Raw genomic sequence first — 13217 nt, 5'->3', positions numbered from 1 at the left:
CCTGCTGCCTTGAAAATACCATTTAAGTCAACAAGAAAATTGTACTGGTTTTAACTCAGAAATAAGCAAGTTGTGTAAACATTCTTCTTTAAGATTGTTAATCTTGAATTGTAAATTTTAACTTATTTCTGAAGCTTCAACCAAATAATACTTTCACAGTATGCAAGGAAAAAACCGCCCCCACCTAGTTAAAGGACATACATGTATCTATTATTTTCACTCACAACATCAAGTTAAAATAACTATTTATTTTACTTTAGAATAATTTAAATTCTTGTTTCAAATTGCATGAACAAAATTTCTGATCTGATAATGAATTTTATTAATCATCACAATGAATTCTGCTCAAAAACATTTAATATTTGGACATTATCCTCAAGCTTTTCAAACTGTCAGCTGCATTAAAATGAACATTTTCCTTCATATCACACGAGTCAGATCAATGTAACACACTTCCATCTCATAATACAAAAAGATGCCGCTAAACACACTGGGAAATAGTTCCTATTCCTGTCTTTTTCTTCTTTCAGTTTTTTTAAGTGCTAACCTAAAAACTACTATTTTTTCAACTCTTGGAGGTTTGACAAAATTAATAAAAAATTAACGCAACTTACTTAGTTTATCTTTCACAAACTCACACATTTAGGTTCAAAATCTAAAATTTGCTACATTTATTTGACTTAAACAGTATGTAGTGGTATAGAAGTATACCTAATTCTATACAAATAGTTTCCAGGTGAGAAGTCCCGGTTCTTAAAGTGGCCTTGGTGTATTTAAGGAGCTGCTGCGTTCATTCAGGCATGTGGTCTTTGTTCTCCCACTGTGCGGTTCGCGTCCTGTGGGCTCTGGCAGCGAAAGACAACAAATCGCCGGCTGGTGCATGTTGCGCTGATATCCTGGTGGTAGGCAGTGGTGGAGAAAGTACTCAAAAAATGTACTGAAGTAAAAGTACAAATACACAGACAAAAATGTACTCAAGTAAAAGTAAAACTACCACATTAACATTTGTATTTAAGTAAAAGTAAAAAAGTACTAGCATTTAAAAATACTTAAGCATTAAAAGTAAAAGTACTTGCTGAATGCATTACCTAATCACTAATACAATATCATTAAGTGAACCGAACGTATTTAATTTTAATACATTAGAAATGTGCCAGATAAAGCATGTTTTATTATGTTTACTCTCTGTAACGTAGTTTAGACTTAGATATGTGATTCTATGCATCATAATTTCAGGGATCTGAGACATCTTGTCTCCTGTCCTAACATAGCATGAACGTCACTTTTTTGCCACTATTGGCATTTATTTTGAAAGAAATCCAACAGGAAGGGGATGGAAAGAATGTGGGTGGAGGAGGACATGCAACCAGGAGCCATGTAGTAGAGTTGTAGTCAAGACCACCTACCCAAGACCAAGTCAAGACCAGCACCCCACGCTACACGACACAAAAAAATTAAGTTTTACCTTCAAAATTGCTTCTCAAATTGATCTGAAAGATCCACATTCACATAAAGCACCTAGATATTAAATACATAGAGCTGAAATAAATTTAATCAGTAAAGATCCGTCCAGAAGAATCGGATCGTTCCTGAATGTCATATCTTGGTCACAGCGTTGTCCCATATTTGTGACACCTCAGTCAACACCTCCACACAATAATTCAGCGCATGAGTGACAACTTTTTTTCATCGCAGATGCAACATGTCTCTCAGTACAGCTAGCTTTGCTAGCATCACATCCACAGATCTTACCTTTCTTTAAGCTTTCTTTCGAAGTGACGCTAAAAGTTGGACGAAGTCCCCACCGTCTGTGAAAGCGAAGCGCTGCTGATTTTACATGTCGCCATATCTTATGATTTATGCAGCGCTATTATATTACAGACGATCAGACAGACGTCTTCTCCCGCTCAGAGGAAACCACTGCGCATGTCTGGAGCTCCGCGTGCAAGTAAAGGTGGAGGCGAAGGTGACAATAGACACTAAGTCACGTTATTGCTTGGATTTTACGGCGCCACCTTAAGACCCTGAACTTCACATTTTAATGGACAAAAAGAGCAACTTGGATGTAACGAGTAACGCGACAGTTTTGTAGAAATGTAGTGAAGTAGAAAGTACAGATACATTTTACAGTAAGTAGATACTTACTGTAAAATGTAGTGGAGTAAAAGTAGAAAGTATCCATTATTAAATCTACTTAAGTAAAGTACAGATACACGAAAATTGTACTTAAGTACACTGGTGGTAGGTGTTCTCTCTCCCTGCACTTTAGCTGATCTTGGTCAGAAAATCTAAATTGAAGTGTGATCTTAGGTAAAACGCCACTGCGCTGCGCTCCTCCTCTTCCTCGTTCTGCGAGTGTGTGTGTGTGTTTGTGTGGATTGGCAGGTAAGAAATTAACGCTCATCTAAGCTCCAGTTTGTTCCAGTTTTATTTAAAATGGTGACTAATTTTCGCAGGTCCCCCACAGTTGGACCATTGCTGCTCTGCTCTGTCTGCATTGGTCTCCTGGATTTCTGCACATTCGTTTTAAAGTTGGACTGCGGCGGCGTTTTCCGCCTTCACTGAAGCGGTGTATGGGGGGTGGCATTGGCGCGCCCATTTCACCTCCTGCTGTGGCTGTGGCAAGAGGGCCACGCCTGGTCCTGCTGTTAACTTGTATTTTCTATGTTTTTCTATTTCTTATTTTGTATACAGCCCTTTTTGCTCTTTATTTAGTCGGGCTGATATTCTTTTTTTTTTTTTTTTAATCAGGTTTAAGATTGTTATATTGGTTAACTGTTTTTTGTTTGCAGTTGCTGAGGTCCGGTGTTGGTGTGGTGACGGTGTCTTCCTCTTCTGTGATTCTTCAGTTTAGGTTGTCTCGCTGCGTCTGGTGTTAAAGGTTTGTTTTGGTTTGCTGTGCCTGGATTCTGTCTCCATAGCGCCCCCTCTGACCGGTAACTTCAGCTACTGCACTTTGTTTTCCTTTTGATTTTCTTTGTTTTCCATAATAAAAAAAACTGGTTTTAAAAAGAATTTAATAAATGGTTTTTGTAAACTTTAAACTGTCTCAATCCTCGCATAATCTAACCTGTGTGCCTTAAATAAAAGGTAATATTCTCTGGGTGAAATTCCCAGGGTGGTGGTGTTGAGCAATCTATTAAAACTAAAATTCCACAAAATCTGAGTTTCATCTAGTGTCGCCACAAGTAGAAAATAGCAGACACAAATAAATGTGGCTCAAATGTTTTACAGTGTGTAGCCTGATGTAAAACTATTTTGCTAGACAATGTCAAACATTGAGAAGTTTTAGTTATTGGTATCAAACATGAAACCTAAAAAACCTCAGAAATAAATGGGGCCAACCACGAGAATCAACTTGTTTAAAGTTAAAACTCAGCTTCACACAAATACAAAGACGCTAGCATAAATGTTTGGCTGTTGAACTGAACCGTTCAAGGTCACTATCAAGCTAATTTTCTATTAGCAGCTTCACAAATCTTTCTGAGAAGCATTACATTACCTAAACACATGCAAACATACCTGTATCCTGGCTCTTTTTTCTCTTTTTCCTCTTTCTTTTCCCTCTCCCTGAACAAGTCCTGTTTTATGACATTGTTTTGCAAACTTATCGGTGCTTTGGAGGTTTGGATGAACACTGCACATTGCAGCTCATAATACCGGTGAAGCGTGACCTACTAGGGTGCCCCCAAGAGCAATTTATTTTTTCTTGGACAGTAGGTCCTCCGCCACCCAAACAACAACAATTAAACTTCAGTGAAAAACCAGTAAGTGATGGAGAGTTTAAAAAGTTAGTCGGACATTATGTAGTAGAAGAAATGCTCGCTTTCATTTCTTGCCATAATAAACCAAATCCCCACTACTGTAAATGCCAAGCTGCCTGACAGATGAGTATGCAAAAAAGCATTTATGTTTAACAAAGTGAAATACTTTTTTTTTGTAAAAAAAAAAAAAAGGGAAAAAAGTATAAGTTTAATGAAGTCAAGAAAGATAAAAAATTTTATATCAAGTAAGTAATTGTTTATGATACTGAGCTCAAGAAGTACTTTTATTTTTTTGATAAAAATATGTATTTATGTTTAATGCAATCAAGAGACTTATTTTCAAAACAATTTTGTTGAGTCTGTTTGTTTGAGAACCTGGTGAGCAAACCAGCTCCCCTTGGGCTCAACATCCGCTGTGTAACTGGCTCCTGGATTTCCTCACAGGCAGACCTCAGTCTGTGAGAGTTGGGGAAAAATGCTTCAAGGGTCATCTCCCTCAGCACTGGCTCCCCCCAGGGCTGTGTACTGAGCCCACTGCTCTTCACCCTGATTACCCATGACTGCCATGTCAGGTTCAGTATTAAATATGTGGACGATACAACAGTGGTGTGTCTCATCAGGGACAACTGGCCTACATAGAGGAGGTGAAACATCTGGTGGANTGGACAGTGGATTTATGGCCTGTAGTGAATCTGCTGAAGTGGAGTAATAACTGTGACAAAATTGATGTTGATGTAGTTCTTGTGGGATGTGGAGGACTGCGTGTCAAACCTAAGTGTGCACTCAATATAGAAATGGAAATATATGGCTGTAAAATTTTAGTTCCCACATTAATTGTACAGGGACAAAATGACGACCTGAGGACAAATGTCATTAATCACATCCTTCATCAGTCTAAACTGTGTGATCCATATTGGAAAACTATTTCCACTCCCTGCTCAGTGTTGGACCCTAACACAGAGTTTTCTGGCCATGCTCTCTGGTTTGAACCCTTAGAAGGGATCGAATAATCCTGACAAACTTGATACTGTGAGGTGCAACTCAGCTGTCTGTCTTGACCCAGGCCATGAATACTTTCTATGGGGAAAATTGCCTAAAAATGCCACAGTTTCCCCAGATAGTACAGTGATGACAGAACCTACCACCTCACATTCCGTTCCCTTGGTTGCAAAAATCACAACTTGTCTTTGGGGTGAGAGATGGGTCCCACTGAAACTCATTAATACCTCTGACGAACCTGTGTTCTTACATTGCAATGCAGAATTGACAGTTGTTTACTCCTGTTTAGTACTGAAGGACTTGGAAGGTTGCGACCATTCAGAGACGCTTCTTACGAGTTGTTGCCAGTCAACCTAGCAATGCTTCTCAGATGCTACTGCAAAAGCAAAGCTTGCTTCTGTTGGCTTAGTAATATTGATGTTCATTCGTGAGACATCTGAAATGGTAAAGTGAAAATGACTAGTCTTGTTTTGCAGTATGAGGACATCTTTTCATGCCATCGTCTTGACTGCAGAGAAGCTAAGAACTTTGTACACTGTATACACCTCTCAGAAAGAGATCATTCACACTACCTTACAGGCTTGTTCCACCAAGGCAGTGCCAAAAGTTAAAACAGGTTTTGAGTGAAATGGAGGAGAGAGAAATTATCCGGAAATCCACTAGTTAGTATCCTTTACCATTGGTGCTTGTGTGGAAAAAGAATGGAGGCTTCTGGATTTGCACAGATTTTCACTGGCTAAACAAGAGGACAGTGAAAGACGCTCACCTTCTCCCTCACCAAGCTGATTGTTTAGCGGCACTGAGGGATAATTGCCTCTTTTACACTATGGATTTGACATCTGACTTCTATAACATGCCGCTTCTTGAGAATGATAGGAAGTACTCTCCGTATACCGCAGGCCCTCTGCAACATTCCTGCAAGTGTTTTGCGAATTATGACCAACATTTTTGAAGACCAAAATTATTTGAATTTGCTGTTTTTTGGATTATCTTTTGATGTTTGCACCTGATAAAAACCCAGTTTTGCTGAGACTGCAAATGGTGTGAAGACTGTTCAGAAGACTCAGTCTGGTGAGCATGTTAAAATTGTGACGCTTTTTATGGGTCAAATAGACTCAAAAATTGCAACAGCAGCTGCGTGGGGGGGGGGGGCCCAAACAAATTTTTGTCAGGGGGCCCATGATTCCTGGCTGCACCAGTTGCTACATGCAGTTGGAGGTGCGAGTTTGACCTTTTGTTGGGTGAGTGTTGGTTCTGTGTTCATCAGGTTGATTCCTCCTAACATTTGTCCTAGCTTGTTGTATTTTATTGGGTTTTTAAAATAGAAGAATAAAATTTATTTTTAATGTTGCAAATAAATAAAATATATTTTGTATACAACTTCTGTTTTGTCATTTGAAGCCAGACCTACCTGGATACTTTTAATATGGAGACCCTAAGTTATCTAACATAATTTGAGAAATCTACCAGTTGGCTATAAGGCCACGTCCTCGGTCACAATCTGGTTTCTTTCCCCGTGTTACACATGGTTGGTTTTAGACAAAACATTTTTTGAGAATGTGCACAGGGTGGCGGGTTTTGATATGGGCTTCATGGGCAGTTGTCCTTGGCGGTATCATAAAAGGGTGGGGCATCCAAGAACTCGAAATTAAAATAGATCTAATAAAATACATCTTATCAATCAGTTGGCTCCTGAACAAGTTTGGTACCACTTGTATGCATGCATAGTGGAGTAAATTTATCTTAGTTGCTATTGAGTATGGGAGTCTACAAATGCAAATGCATTTGCAATGCAAATGCATTGTTGGTGTGCAGCAAGAGGGGTTTGCACAGCTGTGTGCATATTTATATTTCAAGCTTACAAATTTAGGCATAGTGATTAATTGTGATTAATCAGCTAGTGCCAGATTCTGCCATGGGCGACCGCCCAGGGCGGCATCTTGTGAGTGGTAACAAGACCAACTCCTCACCTTTCTCACCGCCCCAGATATTCCAATTGTCTGTGTCTCACTGTAACTTCCATCCTTCTGTCCATAGACTAATGGATGAAAAACACAGTAAGATATTGCCATCTCACTGTATCTGCCATCCTTAGGGTCTACAGATGCAGGCACAGAAGGTACATTCTCTGTGTCTCTGTCTCCAAACATAGTATATGGATAGAGACAGCGGAATGTATCTGTCTATGGAAATGTCTCTCTGTACCTGAGTATTAAGTTAAAATTAACTCTAATATCACTGAACACTGTTATTTTTCAGGAAACTGCATCAAGTGCCCAAGCAGGTCCAGTAGCACCTTTTGCCACCTAGAGTATTTTTTCATAGGTGAGAACTATTTCAGTAATACCTTTACAAAACATATTTGGTAGTTCACAGGGATCTAATCTAAAAATGTGATATGTACTTAAAAAACCAAAAGGGTCATTTTAAATAGTCTCCCATCTGTTTCTAGGCGATTCATAGGCCTCAACCCAGAAAGCGTAACAAAAGCTGGATTTATGATAACAGGTTTTCTGCTCATTGGAATTGGCAGGTACCTGGCATATCGGAAATTTCGGAAGATGCTGGCTGCTGTTTTGGCAACTTCAAGGCTGAGGGTCCGGTTGATGGGATCTGCAGAGCGATCAACACTCAGACTGAGATGATACGGGACCTGAGCCGCAGACTGAGTGCAATCCTGGAACAGGACCGTGGCTGGGCAGCGGATCTCGGACTCAGAATGGATATGGTGTGACCTTGAAGAACATTGCTCGCACGGATCAGGCGGGAGACCCTAAATTTGACTGTTTGGATTTGCCATTGAGAAACACCAGCGAGACTTTCAAGGAAGGCAGAAAATTGATGTCAGCCTGACCTAAACAAATTATTGCTATTGGAATCCGGACCCCGGGCTGGCCTTGGCTAGCTGTCCTCCCCTGGTTGTTATATCTAAAGAAGATTCTGTTGCTGCTGTCAACCCAGTTGTCCTATGTCGTTGTAGCTCAATGTTGATACAGTTCATTGGGGGTGAGTGTAACAGAGTCAAAAATGCACTTTGTTAAATTACAACTTTACACCACTATTATTTATTTATCTATCTATCCATCTATTTATTTACTTAAAATAAATAGATATTTTAGTTCAAGTTTTCTGTTCTACTTGTGTATTTAACTTCCTCTCTCTCACATTGTCGGTAAGCTTTGTGAGGGTAAGTTACATTGTAAAAAGTTGCTAATATTTTGTTACGTCTTTTACAAATATTTCCTCTTTTGAAATAAACCAGATTGTAGATTGCTTAATAAATGTTCTTAAATGTTTCTATAATACTTTATTTTTTAATGGTCGTTTTCTTACAGCCGTAGAAGACAACTACCACAAGACATGTGATTTGTGTCTTTCTTTACTGTCTTCTACAAGTATGTGTAACATTTTAAATGTGTTGATGTTCAGACATGAACGTTCTAGCTGTTTGTTTTTGTATATTTGTTTGTCCACTAGGTGGGTGGTACTATTGTACTAAAAAGGCCAGTAATATTATTTTCTGTTTTTTGTGGCGGGGACAAAATAATTTCTTTCTGCTTCTAAGATTTTATTTGGGGATAGAAATTTGTATATTTTCATTTATTTATGTATTTGTATATATGTTTTTATATGTGTGTATTTATTTATTTATTTACATATTTATTTGTTATATCAGACATAAGAAGATAACACTTCTTACTTCACATTGCTGTTAAGCTTTGTGAAGCCGTAGAAGACAACTACACAAAACCAGAAGACATCTGATTTGTGTCTTTCTTTACTGTCTTGTTCTCAATGAATGAAGGCATCATTTGAAAACCAGAATATCCAATGTTAACATTAGGTTAATGATCTAAAATTAACATACTGTTTGCCAAACATTCTTTAGTTGCCACTAATATTCAGAAAACATCTGCTGTGTGAAAGATACATTGTTAGATATCTTTGGGCTAATGGGTAACTTGTGACTTTTGACTCTCTCAATAAAAGCAAATTAATCATTGACTAGTTACACATAGTTGCATTTTACCAAGTTTGTCAGTTGAACAAAGCAAGTTTTTACTCAGACAGAAGCAGTGATACAACAAAAAAAGGATCTGCATCTACTGGAAACCTCAACATGGCAGCCAGTACAGCTACAGGTCTGAACATTTGTTTTTCCAATTTTATTATTATTATTATTATTATTATTATTATTATTATTATTATTATTATTACACAGCAATCCTAAACAATGAACCAGAACTCTTTAACTGCACTGGATTTGTATGAACATTTTCATGTGTAATACACACCGCAGTAATTGTTCAGGGAGGGTTACTCTGGTGAAAAATGTGTATACTATAGTATACAATAGTATATTTTAAATATACTGTATTTTTCTGAAGTACATTTTTAGTATGCTATCAAGTGGGTATAGTTATTAAGATTACACGAGAAGTGTAAAAAATAAATACATTCTTAACAACATGCTTCTAATACTCTAAAAATTTATATTTGGTACAATTTCTAAAAGTATATTTTTTCTACAATATACTTTAAATTCTACTGAAATATATTACTAAAATTATACTTTGGATAATAATTTTAAAAATACACTTTGCATGTATTTGTACAAATGTATATTTTAACTGTACATTTAAAAAATATATTGCAAATATATACAAACAATACTTTTCTGAAGTTCTACTTTTAGTAAAAGGTTTTGTGTATATTTTAGCAAACCTTAATAAATCTCAAAATAAATACATTTCAATAATATTTGTAAGTACTTTGTAAATAGTGTCTAATAATTAGACTCTAATTATATTTCAATTAAACACTTTCAGTGTTTACATACATGGTACTCTATGCTATGTAAAGCAGGGGCCACCAACACGGTGCTCATGGGCACCTGGTAGCCCGAGGGGACCTTGTCAGTCACCCGGGGAGAAGTTCCAGAAATAGCCCTTGTCTTAAGGGAGCACTGACAAATAAATATTCAATTAAATGTTTTTACCTTGAAATAACATTTGTTTATTTTTAGAATTTTTTTTCCCTTTTTTTTTTAAGTGAATTATAACAACGGTTTGAAATAAATTGCTTTATGTACCCTGGTGAAAATTAATATATTAAGCATGTTAAAATTTTAACATACTTGAGCATACTTTAAGTCAGACTAATCATGAGTATACTTCAAGTTCACTTAGGATTAGTTAACTTAAAGTGTGACATTTTGGAACAACTAATTTTGTGCTTAGTGTATTTTAATAGTATTTGAATTGTATTAAAGCACAATTTAAAGTATATTAAGTGTACTTCAACATACTTTTTTGGACAACTTAAGTTACATGACATGTTCGCATACACCTGAGAAAGTATTTAGTTACGCCCCTGCACTGAGTGACTTGGCAACAGTTCACCTCACATAAGAAGCAACGTCCCTCTATAGATGCAGCAAAATGAAGCTGAAATCAAAGCAACATGGAGAAGAATTTGCCTTTGGGGTTGCCAAAGAATGTGTAACAGTTCTAACTACTTTAAAAGCTATACGCACAACCCAGGAGAATAAACAAGCCGTTTTCTTAAGCTTATTTTTTTTATAATTTATCAATATTTTAGTTATAACAAGGTATTACAAAGTGAAGTTATTTTTGTTTTTCTTTTAATATACAGCCTGGAATTCCATTGGATTTACCACAGATGCTCCCCCAAGCCACAGTCTCAGTGTGGATGCTGCAGACATTGCTGTTGTTGTCATTTACTTTATTATAGTCATGGTGACTGGAATATGGGTAAGATGAGCCACAGAACATTTACACACCTAAATTTAGTTTTTTTTTGTTTTGTTTTTCTGTGTGTCATTCTGGCATTGTAATGGTTTTAATGGTTTTGTTGTTGTGATAACTTTGAGACTTTAAAATCGTCTTCCAGTTCTCACATGAAAACTAATTATTTTGTCTTAAGAAACAAAAGCAATTGTGCTGACAAGTGTTCAGGTTTAATTCTGCTTAGCTCTTTAACATATGGTTCAAACACATGTTTATGATATAAACTAAGGTGAGTTAGTATTCAGATACTAAAACAAATCCCAAATTTATTGAATGTACTGATGAACATAGTATGCCAGTACATTATTTCTATGTGTTTAACTGTGTATTCACTCCTGACACTTTTGTTCTAGTTTAAATGGATCAGAGTTAGTCTGGGCCTTTTGTGCAGATGTGAATACACTCAAACAAACCCTGGTACTGACCAACAACTGGACTGAAACCCACTTTTTGAGGTGATGTTGGTCCTCTTTCAAACAAATTCTCATCTGCACGCAGAGCTCACAGCGAAAAATCTGGATTGAGTGAGCTATTCTTAGCATTCAAAATGCACTTTCAAGCTTATTTTTTTCTGGGTCTGTGTTGTCTCACGCCCCCGTCATTTATAGGAGCACTGATTATGCATTGCTCCTATAAATGACGTGCATTAGGGTTAGGGTATTAATTAGGACATTGGGGTAAAGCAAACCACAATGGATAAAAAGACTCTTCTGGTGTGAAGACACCCTAAGTGAGGGATAAAATTTGGTATTGATATCATTTGGTATCAATATCAAATGCCAAATTATATTGATAGTGATTTTGGGTCTAAACTGAGCTGCTGTAATAATTCATGGCTTGTATAATGTTGGAGGGATCAACATTTCCACTGATCTTTCAAGGGAAAAACCAGCAGACATTTACATTCCTATCAGTCCAAGTGTTCTGTATAGCATGCTGGCCATGGAAAAGACTTTGAACCTTTGAAGACAAATATTCAAGGAAAGTATGAACTGCAAACAATAAGTCTCAATTTTTAACCATTAAAACGAGAGAAAAATCACAAAATTAATAATTCAAAGTAGGTTAAAAAGTTTCTATCTAAGGAAACCCAGCAGATTGCATCAAGTCATTGATTCGCAGCATTCACTCCTCCTGGACTAGCATGTAGTTCTTGTGTTGTATCATTGACTTTACAGCAATCCCTCATACCAAGCATGAAGGATTGCTGTAAAATCAACAACACAATGCAAACAAACTTGAGAAATCATTATAACAGTGTGTGACTTCTCTGCAGCTTGAGAAGGAACATAAATCCAAATATCAGTGGGGTGAGAAAATCTACAGTAAAATGTTATTCTTAAGTTAATTTAAAATACCTGAAGTTATGTGTCACAGGTTTGAGTCCCGGCCGTTGACCTTTGCTGCATGTCTCAAAATACCAGTGCGTGTGCAACACTGGATTTATAATACATGTAAGAGTCTTTGTGTGTAACTTTAAGAAGTTGTATCTGTGAAACATGATTTGTAAACTGCACAGTAAAAATTGCTGGGTTATTTTCATAACCCAATTTCTGGGTTGAAGCTGATGGGCCATAGGTTGGGTTAGTTTGACCAAATATTGGGTCAAAATTCATAACTCAAAAGTTGGGTCAGAAATTTACCAGAAGTCTACAGCTTGGACACCTCTGTTGGATCAGGGATTGGGTAGATTTACCCATCGGTTGGGTTAAAGACGAAACTTCACAAGCCTCCATTTTCAACACGACTCTGAATGCTGCATATTGGACTTCTCCTTTACTTTGAAATAAGACATGGCAAGTATAAAGAAGATAAAGTTTCAACGTGAATAGGATTTTATAAATAAATAGAATTTATTTCGAACATGTCTGATATTTATTTTTATGGTTATTTAAAATGTTTATTACGGTAGGTTGCTCTGACAGAGCTTAGGTCTTGCTACCACACGGCTGTTGAAAAAATAAAAAGATGAAGGGGAAGGGCACAATTTGTCAACCTCAATCATATTTCTTCTTAACAGTCAAATTTTAAAAATCGATTTGGTTTTAAAAGAAAGGATAGTTGACGGTTTGTCCCCTGATTTTTGCGGGCTTAGTTCACAAGCAGGATGCAATATGCGCACGCATACTCACCCATCTCCTCTGGGTATATCACAAACAGCATTTTTTTGTGTGTAACTCCAGGTCCTTGTAAATATGTGGTCAAATGCATACACAAATATTAAGAAATTACAAATACAAGTACACACTGTTGTTGCGCAACACCCCCCTGCCCTTCCCTCTCTCTACTTCCCCTTGTCAGAGGAGGGAGATGTGCTACCAGCTCTCCATCTAACGGGTGAATTGAGTTTCCTAAATCTGCCGAGATTTACCCTGTCCAGAACTGAAGTAAACTCTGATTAAGCTGGGGTCGAGAAAGACCAGCCTGGTTTTTGACGACCTTCATCCAGATGTCCCACCGTCTTCCCCCTGTGAATTAGCCAGACTGAGCAGCCTGCAGCCAACTAGTTTCACAGAGCACACCTGTTAATGGTCGCTCTTTCTCTTTATTACAACTTGCACTTGTTACTGAACCAGGTTGGTTTTAGTGACTCGGGCGAGTCCCAAGGGAGTTGTTTCAGTTTTGGGCCAAAAGTAACCTATAA

The 13217-nt window shown here is 37.3% G+C and overlaps 1 long non-coding RNA gene across 2 annotated transcripts in view; it reads left to right on the top strand.

The window, feature by feature from the left end:
• Positions 1 to 813: 813 nt before the first annotated feature.
• Positions 814 to 13217, top strand: part of LOC103130568 (uncharacterized) — a 19760-nt gene continuing 7356 nt past the window's right edge. The window contains exons 1-6 of one of the 2 annotated variants that reach the window (XR_001660310.1): positions 814 to 902; positions 2311 to 2881; positions 7023 to 7088; positions 7297 to 7705; positions 8491 to 8905; positions 10419 to 10537. This is a non-coding gene — a long non-coding RNA (uncharacterized LOC103130568). Of the gene's footprint in view, positions 903 to 2246; positions 2882 to 7022; positions 7089 to 7296; positions 7706 to 8098; positions 8340 to 8490; positions 8906 to 10418; positions 10538 to 13217 lie in introns of those variants that run through there. The other variant, XR_001660309.1, reaches the window with a different exon arrangement.

Source organism: Poecilia formosa, unplaced genomic scaffold (assembly GCF_000485575.1).
Source record: "Poecilia formosa unplaced genomic scaffold, Poecilia_formosa-5.1.2 Scaffold648, whole genome shotgun sequence".
Lineage (NCBI taxonomy): Eukaryota > Metazoa > Chordata > Actinopteri > Cyprinodontiformes > Poeciliidae > Poecilia > Poecilia formosa.
Note: the sequence above shows the minus strand (reverse complement) of the source record. Positions and strands in the feature narration are given on the sequence as shown.